The 25,355-nt window shown below is 46.9% G+C and overlaps 1 long non-coding RNA gene across 8 annotated transcripts in view; it reads right to left on the bottom strand.

Moving 5' to 3' along the window:
- LOC110363733 (uncharacterized) overlaps positions 1-25,355 on the bottom strand; it is a 53,617-nt gene that overhangs the window by 10,223 nt on the left and 18,039 nt on the right. The window contains exons 5-9 of one of the 8 annotated variants that reach the window (XR_010469149.1): positions 22,600-22,751; positions 20,135-20,956; positions 15,893-16,053; positions 15,433-15,522; positions 7,650-13,746 (exon numbers count right to left, since the gene is read on the bottom strand). This is a non-coding gene — a long non-coding RNA (uncharacterized LOC110363733). Of the gene's footprint in view, positions 1-1,421; positions 1,793-7,646; positions 13,747-15,432; positions 15,523-15,892; positions 20,957-22,599; positions 22,752-25,355 lie in introns of those variants that run through there. The other 7 variants (XR_010469146.1, XR_010469148.1, XR_010469145.1 and 4 more) reach the window with 7 other exon arrangements.

Here is a 25,355-nt window from a genome sequence, read left to right as displayed (position 1 = left end):
GGGGAGGTTGAGGTTGGATGTGGGGAACAATTTCTTCCCCAAAGGGCTGTGGGGCATTGGAACAGGCTGCCCAGGGCAGTGCTGGAGTCACCATCCCTGGAGGGGTTGAAAATACACGCAGATGAGGTTCTCAGGGACATGGGTGGATTGGCAGTGTTGGGTTAATGGTTGGACTCGATGATCTTGAGGGTCTTTTCCAACCAAAATGATCCCTATGGGTATCTTTGCCAAGGAGGAGACCCAAGGAGCCATCTCTCCTCTAGGACCTGTTGCAACTCAAGGTGATCCAGAAAACCATATTTATTACTTGCAGAGACCAATCGCCAAGATCCAATCAACAGGTCCAGCTCCCCCTTCCAGTAACACACAACATCTCTGCCGCGTCCTTCTTGGGGCAGAAGATCCGCCCACACCACCGGGTTATACTCCAGTCATGTTTTTCAAGACTTTTTAATTTTCTTACAGTCAAGATGGCCGGGAGCTTTGCTTATTTATTTCATGGAAGCTGAGTTTCTCACAAACACAAGAAATCGGGCTTTAGAAAAGCATCACAGCAAATGGCAAGACTTGGGAAAGAAACCCATGACCTGGCAACACTATAAATATACACAGGAATTTGGAGATTTAAGAAATTTAGGCTTCAGAAAACACATTTACTAAGAAATACTAAGAACCAACTTCAAATCCAACTAGTTTTAGTGCAAAACTCCTAAGTACCATAATTTTTGGTTTTCAACCTCACCCCATAAAAATCCTGAGGAATTAAATGCATTAGCTTAGCACTGACTTAGCAACTGAGCTCTTCATGGCCAAGCAATTCCCAAAATTCGGTGTTTTCCCTGCATTTAACTGTTATACAGGCTTAGTGGAACTGAAAATATAAATGGGGGACTCAAAAAATATGGAATTTTAGAATATTTTTTGTTGGAAGAGACACTCATCGAGTCCAACCGTTCGAAAGCTTTGTGCTTGAGACTCTTAATTCTATTTGGATATTAAAAACGAAGATGGCGGAGCTTGGCAAGGCAAAACTTGCCTCCAACATGGACACTGATTTTAGAGGAATGTTGGGAATATCTGGCTACATGCCACTAACAAATTCAATTAGCAGGTATTACAGAAGCTTTAAAAAAGGTCGTTTGCCATCCAGTGCCTAATGAAACTGAGGAAAACCACGGACACGAGGACATCGGTCTCAAGTGGCAATAGTTTGGATTTGCTCCGATCATGCAACCACTCAGCTTATGAAATGCAGCAGTTGCAAACAAGAGGGAAATGACAAAAAGGCCCCGACTTTGCAGCCAAATCAGAGACTTAAAAAGGCCTTTTCAGCAGGAAAATGCTCTCTCCCTGATGGAGGAAAATCAATGCAGAGCAGGGGAATAGAAACAATAAAATATGTTAATCGCTCTTTTGCCTACCGGAGAGAGAAGCTGGGGCCCAAGGAGCAAATGATGTTTCAGGGAGATTTATCTCAGTGGTACTGCTCCCTTTAGCTAAAAAGAGAAAATGAATTAAAACCATTAAAATTAATAAAAGTAATAGCAAATTTTTAAAAATAAAAATCAATCTTTTTATTACTACTGTCAGAATACACAACTTAAACTGGCCTCAGATCTGTTCCCATCCCTCAGTGACTCCTAATACACGTCTTAACGGCCGAGCCGATATCTCGCATCGGGTTGTTTTGTCTAAGTCCAAATTCTCATCGTTTGAAGCAACGAAAACAACTCGTCCTCCTTCGAGTGATTTTCACTGGGATTTCATGCACAAGGACAATTCTGCAGCGTTCCTGTTGTACACAATGACCAAGACGGCAATTAGCTTAACTGTGCAAAACACCTTCCTTCGCCCAGAATTTGGGACGACTGACTTTTCATTCTGTTTTGATGCCAAACGCAGCATCACAAGTGGAGAGAGAAGAAAAAAGATGATAAAATAATAATTAAAACAATCAGAATTTTAATAGCAGAAAATACTCATTTTAAAGAGAAAGCGCCTTTGTGGGAAAATAAACTTGCTGGGCTTAAAGAACTTGGCCTTTCTCTTTGAACCAGCCAGGGAGCAAGTTCAAGCACCGAACCAACTGTATCTGTACAACTGAATGGTTTGCATATTTAATATCACTTTTTTTCTGAGTTGATATGACCCTAAACATGATTTGGGCATCATAAAGAAGTAGTTAACATGACCCTAATATGATTTGGGCATCATAAGGAAGGAGTTAACATGACCCTAATATGATTTGGGCATCATAAGGAAGACAATTCGCACCATGTTCCCAAGGGCAGCGTGGATAAAACTGAGCTTAGCTGGGCTATGACTACCCAAGGCTGGGCTTAGCTAGTATCTCCTGTTGAAGCAGCTGTCATTTATATATATAATCTCTCATTTAAATAATCTCTCATTTATATAAAAATCTCTCATTTATATAAATAATTGTGTGCAGCTTGACAAAGAGACTGTAGCCCAATGCTCTTTGACATCCCAGGTAGGTGTTTTCTCCAAAAATATTCAGAGCCAATTAAGTCTTGAGTCGCAAAAATCTCGAGTGGTCAAAATAAAAGTAAGAATGAGGATATGTAGAGGATTGCTTATAAAAATCTTTGCTCTTGTGTGGTTGTGTTGGATGTATCGGCCTTTGGGCAACTGAGTTACCTGCATTTGAAAATGTGCCACGGCATCTACGCGATATCAGCAGTGTTTATAGGAATTTTGGGATTACAGAATCACAGAATTGCAGAATGTCAGGGGTTGAAGGGCCCTGGCAAGCTCATGCAGTGCAATCCCCCCATGGAGCAGGAACACCCAGATGAGGTTACACAGGAAGGTGTCCAGGCGGGTTGGAATGTCTGCACAGAAGGAGACTCCACAACCCCCTGGGCAGCCTGGGCCAGGCTCTGCCACCCTCACCCCAAAGAAGTTTCTTCTCAAATTTAAGTGGAACCTTTTGTGTTCCAGTTTGCACCCATTGTCCCTTGTCCTGTCACTGGTTGTCACCCAGAAGAGCCTGGCTCCATCCTCCTGACACTCCCCCTTTAGATATCTGTAAACATGAATGAGTCCCCCCTCAGTGTCCTCTTGTCCAGCTCCAGAGCCCCAGCTCCCTCAGCCTTTCCTCACACGGGAGATGCTCCACTCCCTTCAGCATCTTGGTGGCTGCGCTGGACTCTCTGCAGCAGTTCCCTGTCCTGCTGGAACTGAGGGGCCACAGCTGGACACAAGATTCCAGGTGTGGTCTCCCCAGGGCAGAGCAGAGGGGCAGGAGAACCTCTCGGACCTACTGACCACCCCCTTCTAACCCACCCCAGGTACCATTGGCTTCCTGGCCACAAGGGCCCAGTGCTGGCTCATGGTCACCCTGCTGTCCCCAGCACCCCCAGGTCCCTTTCCCCTACGCTGCTCTCTAATAGCTCATTCCCCAACTTACACTGAACCTGGGGTTGTTCTGCCCAGATTCAAGACTCTACACTTGCCCTTGTTCTATTTCATTACATTTTCCCGCCCAACTCTCCAGCCTGTCCAGGTCTCTGATGGCAGCACAGCTTCCAGTGTCAGCCACTCCTCCCAGCTTGTTGCACAGTATTCAGTTTCAAGGAGAGTTTTAGTTTTCTAGGAGTTTTCTAGGAGAATGGAAAATATGAGCAGCTAAGAGCGGAAGGGAGAATTCCCTGCTTCCACTTGTTTTTGTGCGTGTGCCCAGTTTCTGCAACCTCTTGGGATCGCGATTACGCCATGTGGGAAGGTACGTCTGGGAAACCTCAGAATGCCTCCAGTTCGATTTCCATAAAAATTTACTACCCTCGCAGTTAATTAAGTCATTTGAACATGTTGGTGTGATGCAGAGGAGATGAAGGATTTGCTGCTGTGATTATGTGATGGTGAGAGAGACGCACCACGAGCAACACGTTCCTCTCATCCTGAGTTCGCCCAATGCAAACTCGAGCTCCACAGCCAAATCCATGCGAAGAAAATAAAATAATACAGACTAAATGAAGGAATTAAACGTCTTGCTGCTTAAGATCATTTTCCTTGGCACCACTCATGGCATAAGAAGATAATTTATCCCAAATAGGCTTTTACTTGTTCCTCTCTTTCTCACAAAGGGATGAGAGAGAAAGAGGGAAGGTGAACATAACACACCTCTCGCTTTTTTGGGAATCATGACCTTATTTTACTGCATCAGGACAAAGCTAGAAAAAAAATACACATAATTTTGGGAATATTTTGCAGGTGGAGTCATAAATCAACTAAAAAACCCTAAAATCTCTTGGCATCCCGTGTTCACAGGCAGAGCCAAGATTCCTGCTTTGACTTGATCCGCGGCGAGGGAGGGAACACAACCCGTCCCTCCGCCGCCGAGATGCGAAGGGTGTTTGTTCTCTGTTATCAGCAAAGAGCAGCTCCCAGCTTACACGCCGTGCTTTGGAACTAAACCAGAAGACTTAAAAAGCCCCTCAAAACTGTAAAAAACCTGCTCTTTTTTTTGTCATAAAGTGGTATTTTTTGGGGGCAGAGTGCCCACCCTGAAATGTGCTTTAATAATGTTGGTGCTTATTACATGTAGACCCGGCTTTTCACGTCACATGAGCCAAGCTTAAAAGCGATTCTCAGCCCCTCCGTGAAATCCACTTGATCCTCGTGTTGAAATGTGGCTATTTCCAGATGATATGAAGCACCTGTTTAATGGGGGTTGGGGCAGGAAAATCCCATATTCCAGCCAAAAAAGCAGGAGGAACTTCTGGATGATTTAACTGACTTATCCAGTCGGCCACGCAAGGGAAATTATGGGTTATTGTCCTGCTTCGACAAAAATTGTTCCACCATGAAAGTGTCCTGGTGACTCCCCGACCACGACTGAGTCACAAAGAATTGTCCTCTGCTCCCACCCCAAGCACAAAACCAGCACAACCATCGTCTGCCATGACCACAGGGGACCAGCGTTGAGCTGGCACGGCCACAGGCTGACCAGTTATTAACGTAATTATGGGGTTTGGGAGAGAAAATGATGATACAAAGATTGGCCGTGTGACTAAGCAAGTCAAGGAGACCTTTGAGGGACATCTCAGCAGGAGATGATGCTCAGATTCTCCTGCAATAAGGTATAAAACACCACAAAACCCTCTTCAGAATGAAGCTGGAGATTAGTCAGGATAAATGGCTGGAAGGCATTCAGGGACCTGTTTTTCCTGTGCTTGCAAAATCGGAATTAATAGGCTTTATCCAGATTCAGTTCCTCGTTGGGGCAGGAAGATTACAAAATAATTCACATTCTCCGAGTAGAATTAAACTGACCTCTCCCCTTCCTGTCTTCCCAACCTGACACAGTAATACAAGGACTCGGATTACTCTTCACCTATAGGTCTGACACCATATATCACTTGTGGGATCACCCATAAAGCCCGCGAGCCCACGCCGCCCCGCTCCGACAAGAGATAAAACGAGACAGAAAACACCCAGCGAGTCACGGTGCCCACGAGATGCGCTGCCAAAACCTGAGGAGGATGTGAATGAGAGAACAATGGGGTTCCAAACAGACAAAAGGATTGAAATCTGAGCCACAAAAGTATCCAGGCAGCAACTGCAGCAAATAATCCATGGGATGAGGTCGTTAAAGGAGAAGGATCAGCATCTACTCAGCTTCCTTGGGTGAAATCAAAGAGAATTAGTTCAGGTTTGGGCCTCTCACGCCAAGAAAGGCCTTGAGGTGCTGGAGTGAGTGGAGAGAAGGGAATGGAGCTGGTGAAGGGGCTGGAGCACAAGTGTGATGGGAGCGGCTGAGGGACCTGGGGGGTTCAGCTGGAGAACAGGAGCTGAGGGGACACAGGGACACAAAGAAACGGCCTCAAGTTGCGCCAGGGGAGGTTGAGGTTGGATCTGGGGAACAATTTCTTCCCCAAAGGGCTGTGGGGCATTGGAACAGGCTGCCCAGGGCAGTGCTGGAGTCACCAGCCCTGGAGGGGTTGGAAATACACACAGATGAGGTTCTCAGGTTCTCAGGGACATGGGGCAGTGAGAGCGCTGGGTTAACGGTTGGACTCAGTCTTGAGGGTCTTTTCCACCCAAAATAATTCTATGATCTGCGTAGACCTTGACGAGCAAAGAGAGAAGGGACGGCTGGAACAGCCAGCCCGGGCACACAAAGCTCCTGCGAAGGACAGAATTTAAAAAGCAGCTCTGAATGTCCTTGACTGTCTAGATGTTGTTGCTGTGCCGTTACGTACGCAGCGCCGACACTCAAAGCTGAGTAAATGAAAGAAAACAAACCCCATCCCCCTAACTGAACAGAAACGGGACTTGCTGATCCCAAGCATTCAAAAAGGATGAGTCACAAAACATCACAAAATCGGAAAACACAAATGCTGCTGTTGTGACGTTTAAATGCCCAGGGCACAGTTGCTTCACGCAACATTCGCCTCCCACAGTGAGGAACAGATGAGCTTAAAACTGGGAATCTCGACACCCTTCCTGAAATCCAGCACATGAGACCATTGGGAAAGTAACTCCTGGGACACTTTAGAAGATAATTTATCTTATGTTTATTCTTTTTCTTAGCGAGGGATGCTCCCCATGACCACTAGAGTTGTCCACCATGAACCAGATGCATCCTCTCCAAGGAGTCACTTTTATCTGCGTTACTGTTTGTGTTTTTCATTGACTTCCCCCCCTAAACACACACTTAATATCAGAAGAATTTAATCTTTCCAGAGCATTTCATTTTCAGGATATTCCTGAAGCAGTTTTAGCACAGTGCTTGTATTGGTCACCTCACCAGTTCACCTTTGAGCATCACGTACCAAGTGAAGCATCACCAGCTTCACACAAGGAAGGGTTTTATTGCTTTTTGCCCTTATCAGTTTGGGATTTATTTTATTAAGTAAAAGTGACCACAAACTTGGGGTCCTCTGTGTTTTCCAGCAGGTCATATCTGCTGTATTACTGAATCTGCAGACCAGACACGCTTCCAATTGTTAGCAGCTTTAGTCCCAATATCAGCTGTTTGCAGACAGTCATCCCTGTGATCTGCGTGCTGTACCTTGTACCTACGAGAAGTCAAAATAACGCACATTACAGGAAAACTCAGGGTGACCATGAGCCAGCACTGGGCCCTTGTGGCCAGGAAGCCAATGGTACCTGGGGTGGGTTAGAAGGGGGTGGTCAGTAGGTCAGAGAGGTTCTCCTGCCCCTCTGCTCTGCCCTGGGGAGACCACACCTGGAATCTTGTGTCCAGCTGTGGCCCCTCAGTTCCAGCAGGACAGGGAACTGCTGGAGAGAGTCCAGCGCAGCCACCAAGATGCTGGAGGGAGTGGAGCATCTCCCGTGTGAGGAAAGGCTGAGGGAGCTGGGGCTCTGGAGCTGGACAAGAGGACACTGAGGGGGGACTCATTCATGTTTACAGATAGATAAAGGGGGAGTGTCAGGAGGATGGAGCCAGGCTCTTCTCAGTGACAACTAGTGACAGGACAAAGGGTAATGGGTTCAAACTGGAACACAGGAGGTTCCACTTAAATATGAGAAGGAACTTCTCAGTGAGGGTGGCAGAGCCTGGCCCAGGCTGCCCAGGGGGTTGTGGAGTCTCCTTCTGTGCAGACATTCCAACCCACCTGGACACCTTCCTGTGTAACCTCATCTGGGTGTTCCTGCTCCATGGGGGGATTGCACTCGATGAGCTTTCCAGGTCCCTTCCAATCCCTGACATCCTGGGATTCTGTGAAAACTGATGGGCAGAGCCAAGAATATTCCCCCTGCCATATTTTGGAGGGAGAGGGAGATCTTATGGGAGCTTGTTCTGGGGAGTTATTTGGAGTTTTAATTTGCAGACAAATCTTTCATTGCAGTTCTTCCATTTCCCCGAATTTGCCTTTCGGTGAAACAAAACCCACATTTCCTTTCTCCTTCCTACCTCTGGGGTGTTCCTATTGCCACTTACTGTCAGTGCCAAAGAGCCTTTGACATTTCAGCTGCTTAGAAAGAGCTGAAAATACACCTATAAAGCTTCTCCTTCGAGATGCGCATCCAAAAAGTGCCACCAGTTAATTATTAAGCATCTCAGCCAGGCGGACATTGACATCCAGCTCATGATTTACATACAAAGAGGGGAAGAACAAGCAAAGAAAGACGCACAGAATGGGATAGCACTGAAAACATATAAAATCTATTTAGTGATCCCCCAAAAGATGAGCTGTTTCTATCTCGGTTTGATGTTTTGAAGGCAGCACAGCTCAACTTTCAGATATATCCCCCAAGTCCTTTCCATCCTGTTGTGGCAGCTCAAGCAGATGATATTTCCAAGAAACGTTTGGGCCAGAAATGGATATGTTATGACGGATATAAACACGGGCGAGCCATTTGTAGTGAAAAAGAGACAGTGTTTACTGTTGCTGAGCAGTAGAAAAGATAAATAAAAGTATTCTCAAGTGCCTTCAGCTGCATCTTGCTACAAGAAACTGCCCTGGTTGTTCATAAAAACCTTTACAGACCAGGAATTGGGAAGGAACCACCTTGTTTTCCCATCATCTCATCCACAGCCTGGGGAGATTGTCTCCTCACTTAACCATGATTATTGCATTCAATTCTCTTGTTTTGGAGGTACCTTTAAGCAAAATTATTTCTTGTGGGATGTGTGGCAGATACTCAACCTCAGGAAGTTATTTTGCATCTCAAAAGGGGGGAAAAACCCTTCACCAACTCGCCACCACCATTAATCAGTCATCTGCAGAATGTGAACTGGTATAACGCGGCCCTATCAGCACTTAAATGAATATTTCCCAAAGTTTTATACAACGTGAACATATCTCTCTTTCCTAAAAGAAATCTTGTGCTGTAAATGAAGAAACTTCCCAGGAAACACGGCAAAATCCCCCTTAATGGTACTGACCTCCAGGGTTCCGTTACAGAGCCTATAAATGGGAGAAGTTTTGCCTTGTGAATAAAAGGAACCTAAAAGCCGAGTTTCTCTCTAAATGTTTAGCGAAGAAGGTCACATCGCGATGTCACCGCAACGCGAGAAGGTGTTTCGGGAAGGGTTTGACAGACAATGGGGAGAAGCGAGCAGGAGACCAACATATCCCTGGTCTTTCCAGGATCCAGCATCAGCCTGGAACAGCGCCGAAAATCCCACCGAACCCCACGGGGCAGGCACAGATACTATTTTATATGTAAAACTTCATTAACCACCCGTATTTTCAGCTCTCCGGCACCGGAGCTGAGGCTCTTCTCCAAGATCAGCGCCACTTTTCGCTTATGTTATCCCATAATCGCATTTCTCTTGAATCCTGGACGCAGATACCGCTGCTGCTAAACCGACTCGGGAGCCAAGGACACACAATATTGTGCTTTTCCTATCATCTCCTTCAAAGTGTGCACAGATGGTCGGTTACGAGCAACACCCTCTCCCTCGCACAGATAACCGCTGATTCTAGGAAATCTCAGCATCCTGAAACACCACCCAGAGGAGACGCAAATACACGTCGTATTTTGCATGGTTGTATCGATACCCAGTATAATTTAAGACCGGGGTGGGGGGCAAACACAAGATTGATTTCTCCCTTTGGGAAAAGCAGCCAGAGATACAGCCCAGTGCATGGTTTTTAATTCTTATTTTTAATTTTAATTCCCCCTCCCCATGGGGAAAGCAGCACCATCCTGTAAGACTCCCCAGCACTTAGTGATTTCTTAATACTTTGTAGATTTGCAAAGCTCTTTCGTTTCCTGTTTTGTCTACTCCGGTTCGCAGAGCTTTACGCAGCATCATAAATCAGCGACGTCTCCAGCTTAAGGAGACCGGGTATTAACAACAAAAGTAGACACGCAGACAGATTGGACTCGACTTTGTGACAAGATGAGCCTCACGCTGGTTTTCTTTGCCATCACCTTTGCCATACAGAGCTTATTTTCAAATGGGATGCAAACCCCTTCGACAGAACCCCCAGGTGCTCGTGGTTCCTGCGTGATGGTGTCAAACCTGTTCAAGTGGGCCCAGAGACTCGATTCTGCTACTAAATAACATCCTTGCCAAACCATTTTAAAAAAGAGCCAAATCATGAAAACAGGAAACCACGAGTGGTTTCACCCACAGTAAGTTAAACTGTTAAAAAAACACAAAACAAAACCAAAACTCCAAAGTATATTGAGCTGTGTTTTTTGAGACAGGCTGTCCTGATGGCCTTCTCATTCCTGGCTGTTTTCCATCTCCCACCATGGCCCAAGACATCCCCCTGCTTTCCAGAGCATCACCATATCAACACCCAGCCAGTAATTTTGCTAACGAAGAAAAATCCTTCTCATTTTGCTGTTGTTGGCAACTCCGCCCTGCGATGAACCCCCTGTCCAAGCAGTCTTGCTAACAGACGAAAGGAGGAACTTCTCAGGGTCATTCATCCCAAGGGAATTTGGACTAATCAACCCAACTTGGGGCTCTGAAGTCTTCCTGGTGTCTCAAGAAGTCAATGCCCATACATCAGTGACGAGACTGGATTGCTCCCAACACACCCCTGGTTCTCCATGTCCATCCGTCCTTCCTCCCTTTGGTCCACCAGCCACGTGCCCACGGATGAAGATGGTGAGGGAAAATTTTCTTATGTAATGAAGTTTCATTTCACACTGGGAATTTCAAACCAACAAACCATCCAGCCTCCCCACCCCAGCCCACAAAATCCCCAAAGAGGGACCTCCCGAAGGCCAAAAGGAGCCAGAAGTCCTTTTTCTATCCAAAACACTTTCTGTGCACAGAAGGCACAACTACATTAAAATACACTAATGAGAAAGCACCAGTCCAAGCACCAAGAAGGGAGGATGAAGAGATTGTCTCCTGACAGCCCACTTGCTGGTGGGTTCCATTGCTGCCTTCTCCCTCTTCACCACATCCTCTTGGACAACAAAGGACCAGGAGGTCCAAACCAAGATATCACATCAGCTCCATGTGTGGAGCTTCTGGTGTCAATGCTGTGGTCTGGAGAGGACACCGATGGAAAGTTCTCCACAGAAACAGAGAATCCCCAGTTGGAAGGGACCACAAGGATCATCTGGTCCAACATTTCTTGGCAAAACTACAGCCTAGGCAAGCTGGCCCAGCCAAATCTTAAAAGCATCCAATGCTGGGAATCTACTGCTTCCCTGGGGAGATTGTTCCAAGGGCTGATTGTTCTCACAGTGAAAAGATTCCCTCTTGTATCCAACCAGACAGGGACACAAAGAAACGGCCTCAAGTTGCACCAGGGGAGGTTGAGGTTGGATCTGGGGAACAATTTCTTCCCCAAAGGGCTGTTGGGCATTGGAACAGGCTGCCCAGGGCAGTGCTGGAGTCACCATCCCTGAAGGGGTTGGAAATACACAGAGATGAGGTTCTCAGGGACATGGGGCAGTGCCAGGGGTGGGGGAACAGTTGGACTCGATGATCTTTGAGTTCTTTTCCAACCCAAATGATTCTGTGACTCTATGGTAGGAAGCATCTCATCTACAGCCAGTAGAAAGGGAGGAGCACTTCCAGAAAACAGATGATCCCAACACACCAAAGCAATGTGTAAGAAGTACCTTCTTCTTCCCACCTGATTTTTAAACATAAATCAGTCCACAGTAAGTGTGGATGCACACTGACCTCTCTTTAAATTAATGCAAATACGAATAATTTCTGTTCCGGAGAAGAACGAGGGTTTGATCTCTTTGCTCGCACGAATTTCCCGGGAAGAAGGTGAAACAGGATGACACTCATTTGAGAAGTATGTTGCATTTTTGCAAAGTCAGAGCATCATTCATATTTGACAGGAATGAACTAAAACCATCTTTGTTTCAGGCTTTAGCAAAACTAGAACAAATGGAGTCAGCGTTAATCCCACGGGAAGAAAATGCAACTGTGTTTCCAAATTCTTTAGGTTTCAAGTTATAAATCATTCATCCAGTGCAGGACTGCAAGGGGTGAGGTAACACACAGCTCTGAATCTGATGACATATTCCCCCTGTCCTTATTAATTAAGATCAGATGAATATGTCAGTATGAACATATGTTCTCCAAAATACCTTGACCTAACAAAATCACACCCCTCCTGGTAGTAAAACTCATCAGGACAGCTACTATTGTATATTAACATCATGGAGCTTTGGTGAGAAGTCTCCATAAGCATTCCCGGGACAAGCAGAGCAAGTGTCCTGTGTATTTTTGGTGGAAAACGATAAGCAGACCAAAAGGTGTCAGTGTAAGAGTCACCTGAGATCCGACCGATGCAAGTGATGAAGGCTGGAGAGCCTCAAGCAGCCATGGGTCGTCTTCCAGATGCTTGACCACACCGATCTCTGGAAGTTGATGGGAACTTGCACGTTGACCACACGTGGAGACACCAGCGCGTATCTACATTTGGACACTGACAGTCTGGGCCTGAATCCCACCCACGGTGCATTTTTTAGCAATTTCCCAGGATTAGATTGGATCTTGGGAACAATTTCTTCACGGAAGGGGTTATCGGGCATTGGAACAGGCTGCCCAGGGCAGTGGTGAAGTCACCATCCCTGGAGAGGTTGGAAATACACAGAGATTATGTTCTTATAGACATGGGGCAGTGTCATGGTTGGGTTATGGTTGGACTTGATGACCTTAAAGGTCTTTTCCAACCAAAATGATTCTATGGTTCTACAGTTCCACCAGAATGGTGGATCAGGCCCACCACAGGAAATCCTTCCCTAATCTTCTCAGCCATTCTCTGCTCTCCATTGTCACTCTCTCCTGATTCATTTTGGCCAGCTTGAAGGTGAAGAGCAGTTTTCAGGTAGGACCCTGTGAAAGTCCTATTATTTTTTCTCCACAAACTACCACACGTTGTCTATGGGTCTCAACACCAATGGCCTGAAAGGTCTAGACCAAAACGCATCCTTTGCAAGAAGAGCTGAGATGGCAGATGGTGATTTCTCCAAGGTACCATCCATGACTTCTCTTCGCTGGAAGAAGCCCAGAAATACATAACGTTGATTGGCACCTTCCCGTTCATAGGATATTTCTTAGTGCTGAAGAAATGTTACTCAGGTATCACCCTCCACGTCAAGTACACACAATATCATTCTCCAAGGCATATTGAGGTCCTTGGCAAGCCTGTGCTCTCCCAAAAGACAACACAAATCCAGCTTAATCGTCTCCTGGATTATGACCTGTAACTGTGATGACCCAATTTCAGACAAGAGGTGTGTCCACATCACATACTTTTCTTCTCTGATGTTGCAAGTTTGGAATTAAATAAGGAAATAAACCACCATAAGTCAGCATTTTGAAGGTCTGAAGTCTACTCTGGGGGTCTTACTTCTCCAGAAGTTGCCTTCAGCAGTGAGGAATGAGTCAGAAATGGGTCACTGTGTCCTACCACTGCTGTGACACACAGCCCTTCCACCTTGGGAAGATTTATAAATTCCTCCTTTATCTTATAACCCTTCATTTTTACCCTGTAACTTCCTCGGAATCCTCTGTGAGTCAGCAGGACATTTTAAGGCAAGATCGTTGCATGGCTTTGGAGCAGATAAATCATATTCCTGGGCCAACCAAAGGATGTTTTGGCAACATTATCCATCTCTTCTCTCATCCCCAAGCCCCAGAAGAGGGATGGAGTCAGTTCAGGACCTTCATGAAGCTGCTCCAGATGCCGTTGCCTCGATGACCCTTCCCAAGACAAGCTGAGGTCTTGGTGTGACCGTGTCGCACGAAACCGAGAGCCCCTTGGCACAAATCCCGCGGCTCACAATCGTGTTTTCAGCTCCTGGAGAAGTTCTCTTCCAAAAGGGATTAAAACATGAACATTGTCAATTGGTGCGTATTAGGGATCGCACGGCCGGCAAAAATATTTACCCTGGGATGCCGGCCAAACCCTTCCCACATGGTCATGTCCTGCGTCCCAAAGCTCTCCCAGGAACAAAACCAATAAATAAATACTTAAAGTTGGTGCTGTAGTTTGCTTTAGAGATGGGTACATGTCCAGAATAAGAGATGGCTCAGAGCAAGCGCTCCCATTTGCTAAGAGAAAGCGCCAGAGCTTGATATGGGGGGGGTCAAAAGTGCCGCTTTAAATCACTTAATTCCTTAAAAATTGTCATTTTTGGCTAATATATCCTGGTCTTCATCTAAAAGTGACATTGCCTGCAAATGCCATCGCATCAGATGTGGACGGCGGCTTCTTTCATCCCCGCAGAGGCCTGGGGGCTCAATTCGCAAAGATCTTTTTCTTTGGAGATGCCAACAGATTTCTGTCCCTCGCCCCCCTCTCCCACTCCAACCTACATTCACAAAGGAAAACCCAAAACACATCACATAAATGGATCCTGTAGTGTCTGCAATGTAAAGAATTAGCTGAATGGGAAGAAATGAAGCATGGTCTTTATGTCCTAGTTACAGTCAGTGCAAACATCGCCGCTAATCCCTGTTGTCGGAGGGGAGCGGGGAAGGGACACGGATAGATCCCACTGGGAACATTTTGTCTCTCTCAATCTACACTTGAGATCACTTTTTTTTGGGGGGGTGTAATAAGATTGAGTTGTATTAAGAGGCCTGTAGATAATGTAAAGCTGGGGGGGGATATTGTTCGCCGGCTCTTCCACCGAATGTAGCACCTCCAGTCTTCATATGCCGGGAGGTCTTAGCAACCCATTCATTTCAGGGGAGAAAAAGGAAGCTATTCATTGCCAGTAAATCCCATTTTGCCATGGCAACCCCCCCCTTCCCGCCCCTGGCGCACAACAGTTGCTCACAGGGCTGTTTCAAACCAGACAACAAAACCAAACCATTGCCCATCCAGCCCTGGCATCTTCTGCTTTGAATCCCCTGGCGACATCCAGCCTGTGAGCCAGGGGAGGGACAACCCAGTGATGGGGAAAGGGTAAAAACGCTGCGTTGTCACCTTCCCTTGTCCCCCACCATCCCACTTTGCATCCCTGAATGGGACCCAGCTCAGCGACGGGATGTCGTAGCATCATAGAATCATTTTGGTTGGAAGAGACCCTCAAGATCTGCAAGTCCAAGCACTAAAGCAACATGTCGACGGTCTTGTCACAAGAGCTGCTGGGTACCAACCCAGTTCCCACCAGTTTGGAAGCCTCCAGTTGGCCTGGCCCCCTCCAGCCATCCTTGGGCACAATTCCCATGGCTTGCAGCCCACAGCCACCAACAGAAAACGTCCGTTTGTGCTGCTCATGGAGTGTGTCGGGCATTGGAACAGGCTGCCCAGGGCAGTGCTGGAGTCACCAGCCCTGGAGGGGTTGGAAATACACACAGAAGAGGTTCTTATGGACATGGGGTAGTGCCAGGGGTGGGTTAACAGTTGAACTTGATGATCTTGGAGTTCTTTTCCAACCAAAATGTGGTTCTATGATTTTGGGGTTACTAAAGCTGTGTTCAAGCTGCCAGGAAAGCCATGGGAGATGTAGAGCTTCCCCCAGCAGAACATATTCCATTCAAGGTCTCACCTCTGTCTGTCCATCTCTCTCTCTTCCTGATGTCCCATTCCTGTGGAGCCATTAGATGCGTAGGACGGGTTGGGGTACGGGAACGGCACCCTGCAAGGCCAAAGTTCTTTGAGACGCTACCCCAAGCCACTTTGATCTTGTACTCAAACTACGTCTCAAGTTACAATTTCAACTAGAGCAACCAAGAGATTGTTGTCCCTGAGGGTGGTGAGAGCCTGGCCCAGGTTGGCCAGAGAGGTGGTGGATGAACCATCCCTGGAGACATCCCAGGCCAGGCTGGACGGGGCTCTGAGCAACCTGAGCTGGTGAAGATGTCCCTGCCCATGGCAGGGGGGGCACTGGGGGAGCTGGGAAGGTCCCTTCAACACAAACTGTCCTAAGATTCTAAGAGCGAGAAAGAAATGACCTGTCCGCTGTCTCCTCGCAGGAGCAAGACGTGATTCCTTTAAGTAGTTTTTACCTGTAGAGACTGATATTACGCTACAGGAGACTCATCTGGCAAGCAACGAAACAGGGAAACAGCAGCCAAAATACAGCCGAGCAGCGTGGGGAAGACGCGACCTCCTCGTAGGCTTTAACTCTGCAGCATCACATCTGCTGACAGCAGCTCTTCCTGAAAAGCTAAAAATTACATCGCTTTTTGGTTAACCTGAATTCACATTTAAGAGCAAATTAGGGATTCCTGGCATAATTTCAGTTGCATGAAAAAACCAGATTGAAGAACTTGTTTTGATTAAGAATTAAAGGGTCGTTTTCTTTTTATGAACGCAGAGAGACTGCAAAACATCAAGGAATAAAAGCTAATGTTTGTGCCAGGTGTTTTTAGAATAAATCCCGGGAATACCACAGATTTTATCCTGCACTTTATTATTGACTGTGGCAAACGAAGCCCTTCTGGTGACCCAGGCTTTACCCTGAGACATCCTGGGCACTAAACCCTCCCTTTCCACAGGCAAACAGGGTCAGGCGGTTGGTCACACCACAGCCTATTCATATTTTAAACACCTCCCAGATCCTTTGGCAAATTGCTCTGTGTGGTGTTTTTTCAAAGCACACAATTAATGTCATTATTTTTAGTGGCACTTCTCCTTCAGAAGTTTCTCACCTCACCAGAACACCTTCCCAGAAAATCCAGCACATACTGGGATCCACCCCCACTCTTGCAGCCATAAAACAGTAACTTTAGAGTCAGATAAGACCCCTGTCTTCAGAAAGCAAGTTGTCTTTCTCTAAATCCAATATTTAGTTCAGCTGAACAGACCATTCCTGGATGCTACTTGTCTCCGTTCACAAGAACGAGCATCTGGCTTGCTGAGATATTTCAAATAAGTTGCGACGAATCCCACCAAAAAGCCTCCCTAGAAATAAATCCCTTAATGACAGAGTTTGGCTCGCACCAGATTCACCGCAATCGTGGGAGGAAGGGAGGAAAATAAATCCAAAGGCTTCGCCGTTCTCAAATTTTCACTCAAAGGGCTTTGACGTGAGAAAAAGCAGATTAGAACTAAGCGGTTGGAGAAACTTCTGCTGCCAGCTGTCTGTCCTGCCTCGTTCCCCTCCGCTGTCCCCGTAGACGTGACACAGACAGCCTGGCTCAGGCAACAGCTGTGAAACCACTGGAAATTTCACACAGATTTGGGGTTTCTTTCATATGGGAAGTGTAACGTGCAGCTGTTGAGCAGCTGCTCCGCGGGAGCTTAACCACCCGTGCGGCAGCGACGCGGGTCGTGGGCAAGGATGAGCACCTTGGGGCAACCAGAGTACCCATGGTTGATCGGTGTCCATAAATCGGAGCTTGGCCGTTGGTCCACACCAGTTTTGACGCGGGAACGTGGTTTTGGGATCAATCTCTGAAAGGTCTTTGCTCCTTTGGTTTGGTTCCCAAAAGGGATCAGGCTCTGGGCCCACAAACCCAGCTCAAACCCAACTGGAAGGTGCGTGGAAGAAGAGCTTTGACCTTGCAAAACCGGACACGGTGTCTGCATTCTGGGAGGCCTCAAAGTATTCAAGCATGTGATATTTGGACTGAAAGACCTGCACCACAACGAAATAACACGATGTATTTGGGAGAGTTAAGAGCCAAACTCTCCACTACTTGACTATTTTGCTTGGCCAAAGCCTTAAACATTGGTGGCCACTTGGCTTTTGCTAAACCACTCAGGACTGAAATGAACCATGGACCCACAGAATCATTTTGATTGGAAAAGGCCCTCAAGATCATCGAGTCCAACCGTTACCCGAGCACTGTCACTAAGCTGTGTCCCTAAGAACCTCGTCTATGCATCTTTTAAGCCTGTTTCGCATCGGACCTGTGCTCCAAAGCCGCAGGTTGAGCGCAGGGTGTTGAGGAATGACATTACACCGCTGTGTGGGAGCTGCCAGGACCCCGTTTGCTCTTTAAGCCTCATCAAAATCAAATTTAGCTTTACGATCTGGGAAACGCTGTTTTTAGACTTTGAAAGCCAGGCTCAAACAAAAGGTTGCATGGTTAAACCGAAGCCACACCGGGAATGCGACGATTCAGGTGCCCCTCAACCCAACTGGAACGTCCACCACTGTTGGAGGGTGTGTTGGCATTTGTAGCTCCTGAACCATCTGAACAAAGACCAGGATCTGCCCTGAGGGCTGTTGTCTCCATAATCTGGGCCATATTTGTGTCTTGGAGCTGGGCTTTGCCTACCCTGCTCTCTACACATTGCTCGAAGGCAGAGAGAAGACGCTCAGGTGAGTTTGTCCTAACTTATCCAGATTAAGTATGACCTTTGGTTTATAACATCAGCCTCTTGATCAAGAACTCTCAATTTGCCACCTCTTAATTTCACCATAGTTCCCTCACCCACTCTATACAAGCCAAGAAAAGCAAGCAGAACATCAGCAAAATCTCTTCTTAGAACAAGGAACCAAATAATTTCTGTATCCTTCCCTTTGCATAGAGTTCCGGTTCATCCCATCCACTGTGTTTCCCATAGGAACGATCTTGTCTTTTCACCATTTTCAAAAAAGAACTGCATAAAAGCTTCAAACAATATCAGATTGCACCTTTTTTTCCACCATATAGGTCGTTTTATTGATAATTATAAGTGAATTTATTTAACCTGTTGGCACCCGTTTAAGAAATACTTCTGAGAAATGGTCCAGACCAGTTCCAGTGGTGTAATTTGGATCCCCGACGAGACAGACCAAACCAAAAGTGAAGGGGAAAACATGAGCACTGCAGAACACTATTCTATATCCACTCCGTATTTTTGCTGCACACGTCATATTGCAAATGCTTTTTTAATTTATTTGCACAGAACGAAGTGAAATTCAGGCTGTATATTTTAAGTAGTCACGCTCCCCACAATGGTTTCGTTGGGGTTGTATATTAAATATAAATCAAATATTTAGGAATAGACCCAGGGCAGAAACTCAGATCTACCCGCCCTTGAACTTCCCAGGGTTTTTGCATTAATATTTGTGTTACGGCCCGAATTTGGCTATTCTTGCCCTTTGACATGTTCTCAAAACCAACAAGGCTGTTGAACTTTCCACTGAGCAGCACTTACTCTGGTGTGTTTTTCCCAGGCAAAAAATCCCCCAAAATGCTACAGAAAAGAAACATCACAAGCAAAACATCCTCATCCCTGGCTACGTCTACCCCATAGGTACCACGATGGGAGAGAATATACCTGTTGCTATACCTTGAATATACCTCACCGCTGAACTGAGGGAGTGTGGTCTGGATGAGCGGGGAGTGAGGTGGAGTGTGACCTGGCTGAAGGGAAGAAGCCAGAGAGTCGTGGTCAATGGGCAGAGTCCAGTTGAGGCCTGGATCTAGTGCAGTGCCTCAGGGGCAGTGCTGGGGCCGGGATTGTTCAAGATATTCATCAGTGATTTGGCCGAGGGAATAGAGTGACTGTCAGCAAGTTTGCTGGTGACACCAAGCTGGGAGGAGTGGTGACACGCCAGAGGCTGTGCTGCCATCAGAGACCTGGACAGGCTGGAGAGTTGGGCGGGAAAACGTAATGAAATAGAACAAGGGCAAGTGTAGAGTCTTGAATCTGGGCAGAACAACCCCAGGTTCCAGTGTAAGTTGGGGAATGACCTGTTGGAGAGCAGTGTAGGGGAAAGGGACCTGGGGGTGCTGGGGACAGCAGGGTGACCATGAGCCAGCACTGGCCCTTGTGGCCAGGAAGCCAATGGTACCTGGGGTGGGTTAGAAGGGGGTGGTCAGTAGGTCCGAGAGGTTCTCCTGCCCCTCTGCTCTGCCCTGGGGAGACCACACCTGGAATCTTGTGTCCAGCTGTGGCCCCTCAGTTCCAGCAGGACAGGGAACTGCTGGAGAGAGTCCAGCGCAGCCACCAAGATGCTGAAGGGAGTGGAGCAACTTTCTTCATGCAGCATCTTCGCTCCTTTTAAAGAAACATCCTCAGGGCTTTGGAATCTCAAGAATTTGGAATCAACTCTGATTTTGTTCTCTCTCTTTAGGTGGGAAATATTGCAAAGTTAATCAACCTTTTTAATCAAAGATCCTGAAATACGCCCACGCGACACCGCTGATAAAATCTGCGGGTGATATTAGTGTTGGCAGGATGGGAGTTATCATTGAGGGCAGGGCAGATGGGCACGGGATGATGGAAATCTCTCAACCAGCCAAACATATTCAGACAAATCCTATTTTCCCTGAGCTGTGTGGAAAGTTGCAGTGGGAGTTGCTACCTACACGGTGGGAAAATGCGTCCTGGAAGGTTTCAGATGGAAAAGATGAGGATGCGACGATATCACGATGAGGATGCAGGTGCAATGATGCTGAAAGAGCTGGCAGCGATGGAAAAAAGATATAGTTAAAGGTAGAAGGAATATTTTTAGGTCTCTGCACCAAAAGGAAGGACAAAAATTAATGCAACTGCGTATCTCTGGATTGGGAAAACAAAAGAAGTAAATAGGTACTAATGGACACCCAAAAGCCAAAGCCAGACAACTGCAAATTAAGAATAAGGTGCCTTTTTGCAGAGTGTTTGATTAACCACACGGAACAACCATCACAGGACACGATAAATCTGCATTTCTTGATCTCTCCAGCTCCAGACAGCACTTTTCTCAAGAGTATTTTAGCCAAATAGAAGTTATTGTGAATAATGGGGGGAAACAAGGAGGAGCTCTGTCTTTCTCCAGTTGTGTCGGGATATTTGGTTTTGGTAAACACCTGATGTTTTAATCCTTCCCTTGCACAAGTCAGTGTCCTTTCAAGTTGCCTTTTCCTCTTCTTGCTGAGCAAGGATGAGAACAGCCCTTGATTGGGACACGCCAACGAAGACCAAGAGAGTGCCGAAAAGCCACCATGCAACACATTTAACCCTTAATATCAGTAAAAATGCACTTAACTGGAATAATGTGATGGGGTTGCTCAGCAGGGTTCAGGTTGATCAGCAGGAGTCTCTGTGCCAAGGACAACCCGTGGTGGCCTCCTCCTCAAAACGAGGGGTGCGGCCCTCGGAGATGGGGGTTCCCACTCTACAACCCTCGCTCTTAAAGATTCTAAATGCTGCCAAGAAAAGAATAGAAGGAGGCAATTGAGACATTAAATCCATCTGGGTAGGGGCCCAAATTCAAGACATATGTCTCAGGGTTTAGGAAAACGTGTCCGTGTCCTCACGATGTCACCGCTGTGGCCAGTTGCTATTGGCCCCCACGCTGGGGTTGGACTAAATGAGCTTTGAAGGTCCCTTCCAAGCCAAACTATTCCATGATTCTATGATGGTCTGTGCTGGAAGACCATTCTATGATGGTCTGTGCTGTTTGCTTGCTAGTAAATCCTTGGAAAAATGCAGGACAGCCTATTTTCTCAATGTACAACGTGATGTTTTCTGTCCGACTCCTGATAACGATCAACTGAGCAAAGTGAAGCACCAACTTCTTTTTTTAATTAAAATTATTGTTTCCATTCTTAGAGTTGTCCAACGTAAAGCTCATCTGCTTAAGATCCTGCGCCGGAGGGTTCTTGTTCCACCCAAAGGCTCCTCATAGACACCTTGCAAGTATTTTAATGCAAGCATAAATGATTTGATGCTTATGAAATTGTCCCAACCTCTGCAGCTCGGCTCTCCTTCCAACAATGCGTTCTCTGTGAGCCCCTGAATAGCAAACATCAGCCCATAGTGATAGAGCTCCAGCCTTAACCATGGGATAAAAGTGCTTTTCAATGTGTACTTGGGAGAAAAAAAATGTCTTTTAATGCTCACACAGTACTCCTTTTAAAATGCTAACGCCACTTACAGCTATTGAGAGGAAGAAGTCGGACTAATCTTAGCAAGACGTTCCCATGACCTTTCAGTATCTGCGATATTGCAACTTTGCTTCAAATTATCTTTGCAGGGCAAAACAATGTAAAATCTACCGAAGGATTTATAGCAGACAAACGACTACTTGTTAAGAAGCCAAAATATTATAAGAAGAGATTTTGGGTGGCTTTATGAAGCTGGTACTGAAGCGAGAGCAATTCCCAGTGGGAATATTGAAGAGCAAAATGAAAGTGAGTGAAAGGGCTCAGCGGTGATTTCATACGACACAGAGTGTACCTGGGGAACTCCCTGCCCTGTGATATCAGCTCAGATTAGCCCTTAAAAATGAAGCAACAGGGATGAAACACTGTGACCCCATTAACTTTCTCAGCAACTATTAAAAATACTCCGAAAAAATAAAGTTGCAAACCCCCTTTTGTTAGGAAGCAAGGCCGTGAAAGTTGGAAAGAATCAGCAGATTAGAGATGGTAAAATGAATCTTTAAGCAAATTCGCATCAAGCAGCAGCGCTGCGATACCAGATGGAATGGACTGGACATGGCACTTAGTGCCATGATCTAGTCAATGGACTGGAGTTGGACCAAGGGTTGGACTTGATGATCTCTGAGGTCTTTCCCAACCCAGTCCATTCTGTGAAGAGGCTGAATTAGGAAAATAAAAGAGAAAGACAGAAGGAAATTTCTCCTCCCCAATGTCTTTGTGTACAGTAAATTGTGCTCGCCAAGTTATTCAACACCTCTGCCAAACAAAGCTCTACATGTTGTAGCCGGTCAGGCTGACCAAAATCCCAAAGAAATACAACAGCTGGGATAAAACAGAAATCCTGGCAGAGAAAATATATCAAAATGCTATAAGATGGTAACAAAACAAACAAAAAAGCACAAAACCTGATATTAGCTTTGGCTGTAATCAAAATCCGACGGTCGGAGAGAAGCTCGTGCCAGTCTGGCTCTGCTGGGGCTCCTGACAACGACTCTGTCCTGATGTGATCCCTGGGTTTTGCATTTCAAAAGTGAACCTCCAGCCCTTCAATCGAAACCTAAAAAGCAGATTAGATTGGTCAGTTCATCGCAGGAGTTGGCCAGGGCGCAGGTATTGGTTAATGCTGGGGGAACCGTGGTGATGCCCTTTGGAAAACTGGCCAGAAGCCTCGTGGTTTTTAAAATGTATTTTAATATTTTTAAACAGAAGCAAGCTGCTGAGTGAGACATTTGACACAGTGTCCCACAGCATCCTCAGCGCTGAACTGAGGGAGTGCGGTCTGGATGAGCGGGGAGTGAGGTGGAGTGTGACCTGGCTGAAGGGAAGAAGCCAGAGAGTCGTGGTCAATGGGCAGAGTCCAGTTGAGGCCTGGATCTAGTGCAGTGCCTCAGGGGCAGTGCTGGGGCCGGGATTGTTCAAGATATTCATCAGTGATTTGGCCGAGGGAATAGAGTGACTGTCAGCAAGTTTGCTGGTGACACCAAGCTGGGAGGAGTGGTGACACGCCAGAGGCTGTGCTGCCATCAGAGACCTGGACAGGCTGGAGAGTTGGGCGGGAAAATGTAAAGAAATAGAACAAGGGCAAGTGTAGAGTCTTGAATCTGGGCAGAACAACCCCAGGTTCCAGTGTAAGTTGGGGAATGACCTATTAGAGAGCAGCGTAGGGGAAAGGGAGCTGGGGGTGCTGGGGACAGCAGGGTGACCATGAGCCAGCACTGGGCCCTTGTGGCCAGGAAGCCAATGGTACCTGGGGTGGGTTAGAAGGGGGTGGTCAGTAGGTCCGAGAGGTTCTCCTGCCCCTCTGCTCTGCCCTGGGGAGACCACACCTGGAATCTTGTGTCCAGCTGTGGCCCCTCAGTTCCAGCAGGACAGGGAACTGCTGGAGAGAGTCCAGCGCAGCCACCAAGATGCTGAAGGGAGTGGAGCATCTCCCGTGTGAGGAAAGGCTGAGGGAGCTGGGGCTCTGGAGCTGGACAAGAGGACACCGAGGGGGGACTCATTCATGTTTACAGATATCTAAAGGGGGAGTGTCAGGAGGATGGAGCCAGGCTCTTCTGGGTGACAACCAGTGACAGGACAAGGGGCAATGGGTGCAAACTGGAACACAGGAGGTTCCACTTGAATTTGAGAAGCAACTTGTTCCTGGTGAGGGTGGCAGAGCCTGGCCCAGGCTGCCCAGGGGGTTGTGGAGTCTCCTTCTCTGCAGACATTCCAACCCACCTGGACACCTTCCTGTGTAACCTCATCTGGGTGTTCCTGCTCCATGGGGGGATTGCACTGCATGAGCTTGCCAGGGCCCTTCAACCCCTGACATCCTGGGATTCCTTTTCTGCTGTCAGTGAGTAGTTCTTTTCCCTACTAAAAACAGTCATTAGTTTTACTAGTAACAGCTGTTATCCTGGCCTCGGCTCAGCAGCACCCGTTCTCCTCATTCCGTGTGGCTGGTAAGACCTTCAATCTGCAAAATATCAAGTCAAACTCTGATCTTTTGGACTTTTTCTTTTAAATCATGTGCAGCTTTGCTTGCCCGGCCCTTGACCAGGGATAAACGGGGCCTGAGACCGGTGACGTTTGGCACCACGGTGTCCCTGGTTTGGTGCTCACGGCCAAGTGATGGAGGTGAGGCCTACAAAGCCCAACCAGACCAAAGGCCACGAACTGGGCGCCTTCAACATTTTCACCCATCTCACATGTCCGCATCAGCCTCTTGCTAAGCACTGGGGTTCCTAAACCCCTTGGCATTGCTGGGAAACTCTGAAAGAGGGAAAAAAGATCCTTTCCCTGCCGTTTGGTGCATCGAAAATTGGCAATGCCAGACATTTTGGCTTGCTGCATTCAGCCTGAAGGCCTCTTTGTCTAACGTGGCTTATTCATAATTACTCAAGCTGCTAATTTTACTCTTATGTAAATGACGTTGGGAGGCAAAGCATGAAGGCAGCGAGGCACGTACGGGATAATGGGTGGGAGGAGGAAAGAAATGAAGCTAGCATGACATGAGAACAGTGCCGAGCCGATTCCAGCAAACAGAAACGCTTTTGGGAATTCCCTAGAAATCCGTGTGGTAAAACCCAACTCCTCCGATTAACAACTGAAAAGCTGGAAGAGTGAAAAGACTCAGGCTCAAGTGGGAAAGAACCAGTTCTAGTGCCACATTCATCCCCGAATCAGCCCCATCGCTGCCTCTTTTAGCCTCGCGGTCCTCAGTTCTGCCATCCCAAAGGCACAGCCCTCGGAGGTGGTTGCGTCAAGACGTCTGAAGACATCCTGCCTTCATTTATCGCTGACAAAACTCCAAATGAAGCCTTATAAACAAGCTCGCTTGCTTTGGGATGCAGAGCAAACACAAGCAGATGCACACAGCAATTCGCAGGAGGCTGCCCTAAGCACATTTATTTCAGTGCTGGTATTTACCCGCTTAACCAGCACTTGTTTTCCATCTTAAACCTCATTAGTCTTTAATAAAAGGCGTTTACACTCGCAGCGCATGCCTTGGCCATCTGGCTGGCTGCACCGTGTATTTTGGAAGCCATGAAGATGTCAAGAGAGGACAGGACCGATTTCTACAGAGCGCTGATGTTGTTACTTGCTTCACATAATGCAGAGAAGCGCTGAAAAGCAAAACGCAGCTTTTAAAAGACCTACCAGAAGTCCAGCAAATTCA

This window comes from Columba livia, chromosome Z (genome assembly GCF_036013475.1).
Source record: "Columba livia isolate bColLiv1 breed racing homer chromosome Z, bColLiv1.pat.W.v2, whole genome shotgun sequence".
Lineage (NCBI taxonomy): Eukaryota > Metazoa > Chordata > Aves > Columbiformes > Columbidae > Columba > Columba livia.
Note: the sequence above shows the minus strand (reverse complement) of the source record. Positions and strands in the feature narration are given on the sequence as shown.